We start from the raw sequence: 11,763 nt of genomic DNA, 5'->3' as shown, positions 1-11,763 counted from the left end.
TGCTGTAAAGTGAATGAAGATCAACTGCCTCCTTGTCCACTGAAGGCAGGACAAGAAGTAATGGGCATAATCTGCAGCAAGGGAGATCTTGGTAAGATATTAAGAAAAACTTTCTAACTATAAGAGTAGTGAAGCTCTGAAACAGGCTTCCAGTGGAGGTTGTGGAGTCCCCTTCACAGAAGGTTTTTAAGAGGTTGGACAAAAACCTGTCAGGGATGGTCTAGGTTTACTTGGTTCTGCCTCAGTGTAGTGGTATGGACTTGGTGACTTCTCAAATCCCTTCAAATCCCTTCCAGCCCAACATTTCTATGGTTCTATGATAAGTACAAAGACAGAGATGTGACCTCAAGAGGCCCTCAATGGCAGGGCTGGAGAAAGACAGCCACGTAACTCGAGATGGTGCCACTCCAGCATGCAGAATCTCTCCTTGGCATGCTCCGTGTTCATAGGGAATATTCAATCAGCTCATTTGCAAATCAGCATGGCAAATTGGGCAACTTATAAGATATACACCCCCCACTTCCTCTGTGTCTGTTAGGGGTACTCTCTGAATACTAAGCATGGGCTCCATGATTAGAACAAAAATTACTCACGTTGATTTTCCCCCATTGGCCTGCAGCGGCGAACCACAGCCAGTGAGAGCCGCGAATGGCTGAACCTGCGGATGTGGCAGATAAACAAACCGGCTGGGCCTGCCAGGGGCTTTCCCTGAACAAGCGGCGTCCCAAGTCTGGGAAACACTGCCCTAGACGTACTGCCATAGCAGTTGTTATCCATCCATCTAGACGCTTAATACATTGCCATAGAGCATTAATCTTTGTGTGTCCCCAAGCAAGTGGCTAGCAGGTTTGTTGTGCTTACAAATAATAAATAATAATAATTAATATATAATAAATAATAAATTGATTGTTTGTGATTTCCCTCAACCAGTTTTTCAGTAAAAGTGCACATATCCAAGATAATATGAGTTAATTTTTCAAGTAAGATATGTTAAGTCAGTGTTACAAATGTTTGTCTATGATTTATCCTGATTGCTATCCTGGTTGCATCGGATGCATCCGATGAAGTGAGCTGTAGCTCACGAAAGCTTATACTCAAATAAATTTGTTAGTCTCTAAGGTGCCACAAGTACTCCTTTTCTTTTTGAGACATTATAGATTGCATTCACACTGGTGAATATCTATTAATGGTATGGCTATGATTAGATCAATTTACAGGCAGAGGTATGAGTTAAACACTGGCTGTGTTTACCAGAAGCATGGATATAGAAGGCCAGTCATCAGCTAGATACATACAAAGACACAAAGCCTTATAAATAGAGCAGGTCAAAAGTCAGCATCTGCATTCTGAAATTTTGGGGAAAAATTGTTCCTTTTTAGAACAAAAATTTGGAATTTATAAATTTTGTGTGGAAGGGAAATTCTGAAGCAAACATTTTGAAATAGAAATATTTGTTTCAAAAATTTCTAAATGAAATTCGGTCTCGGAATGGCCAGAGCCCAAGCTCTGCAGGAGAGACCCTAGAGCCCCATGTTTTCCAGGGCCCCTTCTCTTGAGCTGGGAGACTAGATGCTGAGGGTAGGTCTATGCAGTAATTAAACACCTTCAGCTGGCCTGGGTCAGCAGACTCAAGCTCACAGGGCTCAGGCTGTAAGACTGTAAAATTGCTGAATAGACATTCAGGCTCAGGCTGGAGCTTAAGCTCTGGGATTCCATGAGTGGGGAGGGTCTGAGAACCTGGGCTCCAGCCCAAACTCAAACACAGTAATTTTTAGCTCCATTGCCTGAGCACTACGGGCCTGAGTCAGCTGACCCAGGCCAGTCACAGCCATGCCACAGGTCTCTTATTCCAGTGTAGGCATACCCTGAGAGCCCCAACTGTATCATTTTCCAATGGAAAAATATTCTGTTGGAACATTTCTGACCAGTTCTATATAAAAATCCTGTCTGATAGGGAGAAAGGGCACATTTATTTTTTTTTATCATGTTAACTCATTTGAGTTAAATACAATGAAAGAGCCCTTTCAAGGTGTAGGCTTATGTGTCTTAAGCTGTGTTAGCTGGTCGTGTTTTATCTGGAGAAGGAAAAACCTAACACAGTTCAAAAACACATGTAGTATAAACTGATTGGTCTGCCTAACGCATTATTTACTGCTACCTATTCTGTCTCTGCAAACAAAGTTCAAAATTGAGTCCTGAAGGGTTCTTCTTATCCTCTTCCAAGAAAATGGAAACCTTGGAAGGGAAACATGTGAAATACACCCAAGTAAAGTTTTAAGGAATTAAGAGTCTGTCTTTATTTATTTTCCAGTTGGGGTGCCCTTTGGTTTTTACTCTTCCACATGCAGCTTTTTTTCTCTTGACTTAGCATATTTCCCCTTATAAAAATATAATTAACTAGAACATATGGGGCACTTGTACCATAGCATGGTCTAAATAAAATTCAAAGGGACTTAATTAATTGCATTACCAAGAAACAGCATGTTTCCACAAGCATAGTAAAATTGAAGATAGTGATTTTAACTTAATTTATGTTCTAAATGTTTGAAAGATGAAGATGATTGTAGGAACAGCTGGATCTCAAACTTTTACCTTTAAGGCAATATTCTGAGGACTTCATTGAGGAAAAAAAAACTAGTATGAAAGTATTAATCAGTTGTACAACAGACCAGCAGAAAAATATGTAACCATAAACTAAAAGCATTAGCATTGTTTGGTTCTTTTTCCTGTTGTACATTCTGCCTGCGTTGTTGAAAAGCAATTTTATTCATATTTTCTAAGAAGTCAGCCTGGTATCAGTTCTGCATGCATCAATTCTGAATGACTTTAAACAGGACTATCATTTTTATTATTTATTGTGGCACTCAGAAATGTTAAATAAAATTTACATTTCAATTGGGTTTTATACTTATATGGAGGAGGGGATACATCTACACCATGAACTTTTATTGCCCGGTTTAAAATAGATTAGTGTGGTGATATCCATATTATGTTTGAATTACAGATTTTATCATTGGTGACTACACACTATTCATGGGTATCAGTACTACACATAGGCTAAACTGGCTGAGAGTTTTGAACCTTGTTCATTTTGCTGCTCTTAAGTAAAGTGAATATTTTCCTTTTAGTGAAGCACCTACTGGCTTATTCCATTGAGTGAGACATTCACATGAATAGTCTAAACCAGTCGGTCTCCCACTTTTTCATACTGTTATCCCATGGTATATCAGAAAAATGTGCCCCATGGTTTCAGGATGCTCCTCCCACTGAGTCACAACCTCTGTGGTCTCTAAACCATCCCTCCAATGCTGCCCACAAACAGGAGACATTCCATAATAATACTGCTTTCCCTTGCCTCAGAAAATGTGCCTTCAATTACCACATCTCACTGTCACATCTTTGTTGCCACTGGTGAACTGTCTGGAGTATGACCAAATATGTTTAATGTTTGTTTTTTCACCCTTTATACTGTGGCAGTGATGCTGATAAAACAATATTCCTTGCTCTGATACGGGCTTCTTCTTTTGTGGTTCGAAACATCATAGCCACATGTGGCTAACACTTTAGCTCCACGTTTTCAGTTGCAGGTCCTACATACCAGACACACTTTTTAATTATATCAGGAACAGTTAAAAAAGAAAAGAAAGGTTAATGCATAGTTTCATAGTCTAAAAACTGTCTCAAACTCTATTCAATCTATTACATTCTGTAGAACTTTTCCATACAGGATCTATTTCCAGTCTCTTAGGCTACCCCATTATGAGTGTTGTGATATCAGCATATGATAAGCTGTAGCAAATGGAAAGGACATGTCTCTGAAAGTATTTGACCAGATAAGTTTAAAAAATATTAATTTTAAAAAAATAATCTTTAATAGATTTTTTAAAAAACAATATGTTCTTTGACCAGATAAGAATTTCTCTAGTATGGGAGAGCTGTCAGCTGGTATAAACTTGGTTCTGACACCCACTGGCCTCATATCCCTAGTCCAAGGGCATGCAAAAGGAATAAAGAGGTATAGCGAGATGGGGAGGAGCTATTCTACACGGCACAAATTCTCCACTGAGACCATTTGCTAATAGAAAAAATGTATGTTTTCATGTCATGGCCAATGCAAATTGGCCCTCAGAATGAGGGATTGTAAACAGATGCCAGGAGAGAATATAGTCCATAAAAGTGGACTGTCTCCTAGAAACTAAGAGTCCAACTTTATAACTTTTCAATCACTCTGCAAAATGTAGAGGATGATACACTCATTAGATTATAACAAAAATAAATATGGTTGCCCCTTTTCAACCTGAGTGACTAGCCAAAGTTTGGGTTCCTGTAGATGTTCCACTTGGGAGTAGAAATTGGTGATAGTCAGGTATTTTTTTCATGCAGTCTTGTTTGTTTACAAAAAAAATGTGCAAAATCCCATGTCTCTGAACTCAGAAGGAATAAAACTTCATGGAACAGCTTCTTTTTCTCAAAGCACCAAAAACACTCTTTTCAGCCTGTGCCCCTGTCCAAACACCTCTTCCCAAGTTTCTTCCAGGGTCAGCCACCATGCTTTCAAGTACTCCTTTCAGTCTCTTAGTTTGTGTGTTCTCTCATACAACCACACCCACATGGACACCATACCCAGAGGCAGTTCCCACACACATTGTGCTAGTTTCTGGGCAGACTCTATTAGGCCTTGTTTTAAGTGTGACTTCGTAAACTTCTCTGACAACTATCTTAAATAAAGGCTGCATTCTCAGAGCAGTTTGAATGAGGTTTTAACTCAACCCATAACAAGGTTTCACCCAGCTCATAACAATATAATAGTTCCTCACTCTAGGGAAAAAAATGAAAAGACATGTCAATTAACCACAGCCTATTGGAAATCTGACATGACTCTTTGGCATATATCAGTTGAATATCTCTATTTTCCTCTCATGATGATGCTGCAAGTATAAAGAAATTTTCCAAAGAGCACTTTTATTGATTGATTGATTGATTGATTGATTGATATTACTAGACTCAGAACTAGAAAGTTGCCCCCCAAATGAACTTGGAAAATGGTCCCATTGAATCAATGCTGAAAACAGTACAAGAGTTAGTGTAGATGGGAGCACACTATTTTTAATAGCCTTAAAGAAGTTATTCTTGAGAACTGAGCATCATTCACACTATGGAATATAGCCCCCAACAAAAAATCTCTGCTGGGGCTAACACTGACTCAGTCTGGGATAAACAAGGCTCCTGCAACCAGACCTGTTTACATTAAACCTGCTTTCAGTAGATGTAGCTGACATGATATGTCAAGCTTCATGTGCTTTGTTAACACAAGATCTACCATTGATGCTCTCATGGTTCAGCTGAAATTAATTTTGTTTTGTTTTATTGATTGATTGGTAAGTTTCCTCATGTGGCATTTGTGGGAGCAAGTCTTCAAGAATGCTTTGTGTAATGGTGCTGAAAACGATATGTCCTGTCTACACAAACAATTAAAATGTTTTTTGTGACCAGTCAAGCAACCATTTTCAGCTGTACTTTGTACTGGTGTAGTAAAACCACGCCCCCACAGACAAAATAAATATAAAGCTTAAAGTGTAGTTTTGTTGGAGTATCTGTGCCTACACTATAGAGTTCTGCTGGCACAGTTCTGTTGATCAAAGATCACACCTCTTCACACCCCTTTGCTGGCATAAGTCTGTAGTGTGGAGACGGCCTGTGTAAGCATTGGTCCTATGGGCCTTCCTTTGGTTTGTCCATAACTCCCCTTACCTATTTCCCTGTGCAGAGCCTCCTTCATCCTCTCAGCAGAGCACAGGATATGCAGAGAGTCTTTGGACTGGTTACTTTACCCATGAAGTTCCACTGTGGGTATGAAGATTTGGATGATCTTTCACTGGCCTTTTGTGCCTGTGTAAATTTCACCATTTATGAATATCTCATAAGTTTTTATTAAAATAATTACTATATGTGAATAAATAAGTGAGTGAATACACAAGGCCCACCAATGGTATAAAATCAAATCTCTTATCTTTCCCAGAAATATGTGTTACAAAGAGATAAGCAGTTCCTCATCTCTGTGATGTGCAATAAATTGGGTTATTGAATCATTCAAGTTACATAAGAAATTTTCCAATCTTAAACTCCTCCGGCATGTGATACTCATTTGTACTTACCATTTTAAAAAGATGTGTATATTTGAGAGGTATCCTGAGCATTTACAGTGATTGTATTTTGACATACAGCCTCGTTATGTAGAGGCTGATGAAAAGCTGTTCCAACTAAGAAGGCTTACTAAAGATATACAAAATATTGGGAAAAAAAAACAAAAAACATTATTATTACAGATGAACCAAAGTGCAACTGTTAACCATCTACCAAAAATGTTCTCCTTCTCGCAGCTTAACTAAAGTGCTGAAATTAGGTCAGGGATGCAGAATGAGAGATGTTTTGCAGATTTTCTACATACCTGTTGTGTGTGTTTGTGTGTGTTTGTGTATATATATACACAGGTATAATTAAAAAGACATCCTACAGCATGCTATATAGTACTACTTTCTCTTTTAAATGTGTATTCAGTGGTGTATATTCTGTTTTGTTTTGATATTTAAATAGATTTTGGAGCTAAGAAAAAACAGACAGACATTACAAATTTCCACAGCATCCAGCGGGGCAAATAGTAAAGATGTCCCTTGTTTATTAATTTGTACCTGCCCAGTATCACATAAACACGTGTACAGAGTCCCATGTTCTATCAGTTTGATACAGTGTTTTACAAACAGAGCTCAGTCACAGATAGGTATGTAGTTTGGCATCCATACCACTTCTTCCACTGTTTTGTGTTCATTTAAAATTAAACCACTCAAAACCTACAAGGCACTTCTGAAATGTGTAGAAAGAAACAGCTCTGTCCCCGAAGAATTTACAGTCTAAAACAAACAAAAAAGATTAAGGATGTGGAGGGGAGGGATGCACATACAAGCAAGTGGTCATGGTGATGACTGGCATCATTGGTTAGTTCCATTATTATTTAATTGATTTTTTAAAAATAAATAAGTGGGCAATAGTATGAAAGGGGATTGGGAAAGAGAGAAGGATGGTATGAGATAGGTGGGGTGAGTATGTTATCCAGACCGCTAAGTTATGTGGGGAGGGGGGAAAAGGAAGGGGAAGGTCATTCCCTCTCCATCTATATCTGTTTTCAGTCTCCACTTTTCTTTCTTTCTTTCTTTCTTTCTTTCTTTCTTTCTTTCTTTCTTTCTTTCTTTCTTTCTTTCTTTCTTTCTTCAGCTATTTCCCTGGTTGGTTACTGCCTGTCTCCACCTACTTTTATCTCTCCTAAGGTTGCCACTTACCTTGCCATGGTTTTCATGGGTGTTATACCAAATAACTTTAAGGGAAGTTCATCGGCTTATCCGAGGGCTGAATTTAGTCTGTTGTGTCACAGAGTAGCTGACATGAATTATACACATGGACATATTGCAGTCTTCTAGTGTCTCTTTTCTTGTGCTATTTCCTCTCACAGGATCAACTGAAGGGCCAGAATTGTGTGAAAATTCTGAAACATAACAGATTCATAGATATTAAGGTCAGAAGGGATCATTATGATCATCTAGTCTGACCTCCTGCACAATGCAGGCCACAGAATCTCACCCACCCACTCCTGCAATAAACCTCTCACCTATGTCTGAGCTATTGAAGTCCTCAAATCATGGTTTAAAGACTTCAGGTTCAGTTATCAGATGTTTAGTGGTGTATTCTCCCCTGGATAAATGCATCTGTGTTGGAACTGTTTGGGACATGGACTCTGGGTTTTCTTATATGTGGGAAGCATCTAGCATATGAAGTAAACAAAATAATAAAAATAACAATAATCATAACTATTGTAATTGAAATTTGAACATGTGTATCAGCAGGACAATAGACCTGAAGAACAAGTCTGTTACTTAGGGATGGTGATGGGAAAATCCATCCCTGTCCTTGCTAGATCTCCAAAGTTCCCAATTTTTCCCTTGCAGGTAACAAAATTATTGTGAAATCTTTTTAACTTCTCATATGTCTTAGGTTTATTACTAAGCATTTTCCCTCAAATCTCCTGGTTCTGATAGACATAAACACACCTCTAGCTAAGCTTGCAGCAAGCTATTAACTTCCCTCAAAGAGAAATAGGTCTGAAGGGGAAGTTAGGTCTGAAAGGGAGCATGCACTCGAACACTTAGCCGCACTTTCCAGTAGCCACTTGAGAAATGCTGCATTGTGTTACATTACTTTCCCCCATTATACAGAAAAAAGAGAATGTGTATGCTTGGTTCCATAATCCCAGCAACCCAAAGCAGGCCAGTCACAGATCATCAGGTCATTGCACACGTTTCTTTCCAAATTCCAGTAGCCGAGAAAGGCTCAAGACTTTCAGTGGATCAAATTATTATGTAAGGAAAAATGGCTGAACTTTGTTGTGACTCCTTGCCCTCACTTCTCCTTCAACCTTCTCTTTCCTCTACCCTCACTGACTGAATGGTTCACAGCAAGCCAGATGTTGTGTATATTAAATAACCAATATATAAACCACTCTGTACCAAAGAGACACTGCATAAAGCCAGGTTTCACTTTCATTCTGGAATTGTATTAAACCAAGGAAAGTAAGCTGCTATCTGTGTTATAATTTCCCAAGGCTGACTGAATGAATTCCAGTGAAAGCCTCTGCCATTTCTTTATCTGTTGTGATGTGGATAGTATCATTCAAATGCCATTGACCTGGAGAATAGGACAGAGGTTTTTTATTTGGAATTGGTTTCAGAATTTAGGACCAGATATGTTATCTAACAGCTACACTGCCTTCAGAGCTTGAGGAGCAAAAAATTAAATAAACTCTGATACTACAGTTTCACTAGTTGTTCATAGGGCAATAAATGTGAAACCACAATCTCTCAATGAGCTGTATGTGGGTAGCAGCAGAAGGGGGATTGAGAATGTTTTCTATGATTTCAAAATTCTATATGTTAATTACATTTTTCTGGCTCCCAAAAATAAACATAATGGAGCAAATCATGCCCAGGGTTATAGCCCATATTGTCCCATTAAGTTCTTTGATTTTAACTGACAATTGGCTTATACATTTCTCCTTCAAGAACTATCTTGCCCAAAACTCAGTTACAGACTTAATAAATGATATACTGAGTTACCTGACTACAAAATCAGCGTCCTGAAACAGAAAGAAAAACACAATAGATTAATAACATACAAGAAATGCACAAGAACTTGATAAAGTTAACTGACTAAAATATTCACTCCCTTTGCTCCAGGGCATGGATGAACAGCTAAGAATCTTGCTGGGATAAGGGGGAAAAAATAGAATCTGACTTCTGTTCAACTGTCTCTTAAATAGGAGGAATTGCCTAGTCCCCTCTTGCCAAACAGGGCCTTCATAGAGCCCTGAAAGACATCCAGAAACATGGCCAAACACCAAGCTGTGGCTGAAGGGAGTCTGAGACCTTTGTGTACATCTGAGGTAGTCCCAAGATCACACTAGCCACCACCATATTGAGTTGGTTTGATCAAGGTGGAATCTTATTAAAAAAACTGCAACAAATAATTGAACCAACCGAATCAGGATCTTAGATGACATCTGCAGAGCAGATATATATTGTCTTTTGCTCTAAATGTGAAGAGAGAGCTGTATATCTAATTCCAGTTTCATCTTCCATGGCAGCAAATTCTGGAATAATTTCTGCAGTTGAAATATTTTCTAAACCTGCATATTTTACTATATACTATGTGACGGGGCAAGGCCAGATGGCTATAGAAAAGTAGTGGGAGATAGATATATTAGCTCCAGGCTAAACAAATCCCTGGTACCAGGTTAAGTGAAATGGAAGCTGCTCCAGGTCAATTAAGACACCTGGGGCCAATTAAGAACTTTCTAGCAGGCATAGAGAATGCTATGTTGATTGGAACACCTGAAGCCAATCAGGGGCTGGCTGAAACTAATTAAAAGCCTCCCAGCCAGTCAGGTGCATGTGCATGTCAGGAGCTGTGGGAAGAAGTTGCGCTGTTGGAGAGGCTGAGTAGTACACACCACATCAGGCACAAGGAAGGAGGCCCTGAGGTGAGGGTGAAGTGGAGCTTGAGGAAGTGAGGGTACTGTGTGGGAAGTAGCCCAGGGAATTGTACATGTCATGTGTCTAAAAGGTCAGCTACCATAGCTGATACTGTTAGGGTCCCTGGGCTGGAGCCTGGAGTAGAGGGTGGGCCGGGGCTCCCCACCCTGCCCCCACCCCACCTTTGCCCCCTGTTTAATCACTGAGACTGGGAGACAACAAATACTGTGCAAGGAAGGATAACTTCTCCTCACCTCCCTCGCTGGCTTATGATGAAAATGGCTCAGTAGACTGTGACCCTTGTCTCTAGAGAAAGAAGGGTTATGTGGAGGGTCACAGTGAGGCTCTGAGGCTAGCGAAATCCGCCATGAATTGCAGGACCCACGGAGGCAAGGACACAGCTTTTTCACAACTAATATGCTACACTTTCAAATATTAGTAATAGAAATTTTCTAGGGATAGCTTATTGATTGATCTACATGGTATTATGCACAATAGATGCACTATGATATTACATAATTTTCTTATAATTTTATTAACATTTAGTAATTTATCACATAAGAGTGTCCAGTAATTCAAAATGTTTAGCTGATAACATAATAGTGTTGGGTCTCCTATTATAATGTTATTGTGTATATAAGAGAATAAATGTAGTTTATATAGCATAAATAACAGGCAAGTGTGAATTACAGGCCATACTTCAATCAACCGTCCTGGTGACATCATAAACCACAAGAGCAGATCCTGAATGGTTTATGTAATCACCAGAAATCTGTGAAATATAGCCCCATAATTCAAAACAGATTGGATAAAAAGGAAAAAAAAATAAAACAATGGAGAAAAGAGCTGACAGAATAAATAAATACCCCAGTATTCTGTGGAGTGTGAATTACTGGGGTTAGGTAAAATGTCAAAGACATTTCAATAATCTAGTGTTATACAGTGCAAAAATAACAAATAGTGTGAAGAAATCATTCTGCTATTAGAAAAACTTAATATGATCATTTCTTTATATTCAGTTTTTCTCATAGAGCCATGTTGCCCTTTAATTAAGAAGTTTTTGCTGATTACTGCAATGTTCTGTCTATTAATACCTTTAATTTAAGGAGTCTATCACCATAGTATCTGAATGCTGTTTAATAGAAGATTAACAATTCCATGCACAAGAAAGAGGTATGCTAATGAAGCCACTTTAGATTTAATGAATACGCACTCAAAAGTTCAGTGTTAATTTTTATTTTACTAATCAGAGCAGTTCCTGAATTGAGGTATTCTGCAGTAAGCAATATGTTAAATTTCTATGTTAAATTTCAGTACAAAATAATGAGGTTTAATTATTGAAGAGAGGGGATTATTATAGGAGAGACCCTGTACAACATGATGTATTGCTTTATTTCCCCATTGTTTTCTGTGTACTTTTCATTTATGCCTTAATTATTCTGCACATACTTCAGTTCCTTGACCACATCAACCTCCCAATCAGTTTCATCCATTTTTTTGGCTGATACATTCTTTACAGCCCCCTAGTGCAAAAGGAACTGTTCTCTCTGTCAGGTTTCAGAGTAGCAGCCGTGTTAGTCTGTACCCCGCAAAAAGAAAGGAGTACTTGTGGCACCTGGGAGACTAACACATTTATTTGAGCATAAGTTTTCGTGAGCTATGAAAACTTATGCTCAATAAATGTGTT

General features: G+C 38.7%; 1 protein-coding gene across 1 annotated transcript in view; it reads left to right on the top strand.

Annotated features, from left to right (window-relative positions):
- Positions 1 to 11,763, top strand: part of LRP1B (LDL receptor related protein 1B) — a 1,336,604-nt gene that overhangs the window by 294,581 nt on the left and 1,030,260 nt on the right. The gene's annotated exons all lie outside the window — the stretch shown is intronic.

The sequence above is a fragment of the Dermochelys coriacea genome, chromosome 11 (genome assembly GCF_009764565.3).
Source record: "Dermochelys coriacea isolate rDerCor1 chromosome 11, rDerCor1.pri.v4, whole genome shotgun sequence".
Taxonomy (NCBI): Eukaryota; Metazoa; Chordata; order Testudines; family Dermochelyidae; genus Dermochelys; species Dermochelys coriacea.
This window is presented reverse-complemented; position numbering and strand designations above follow the sequence as displayed.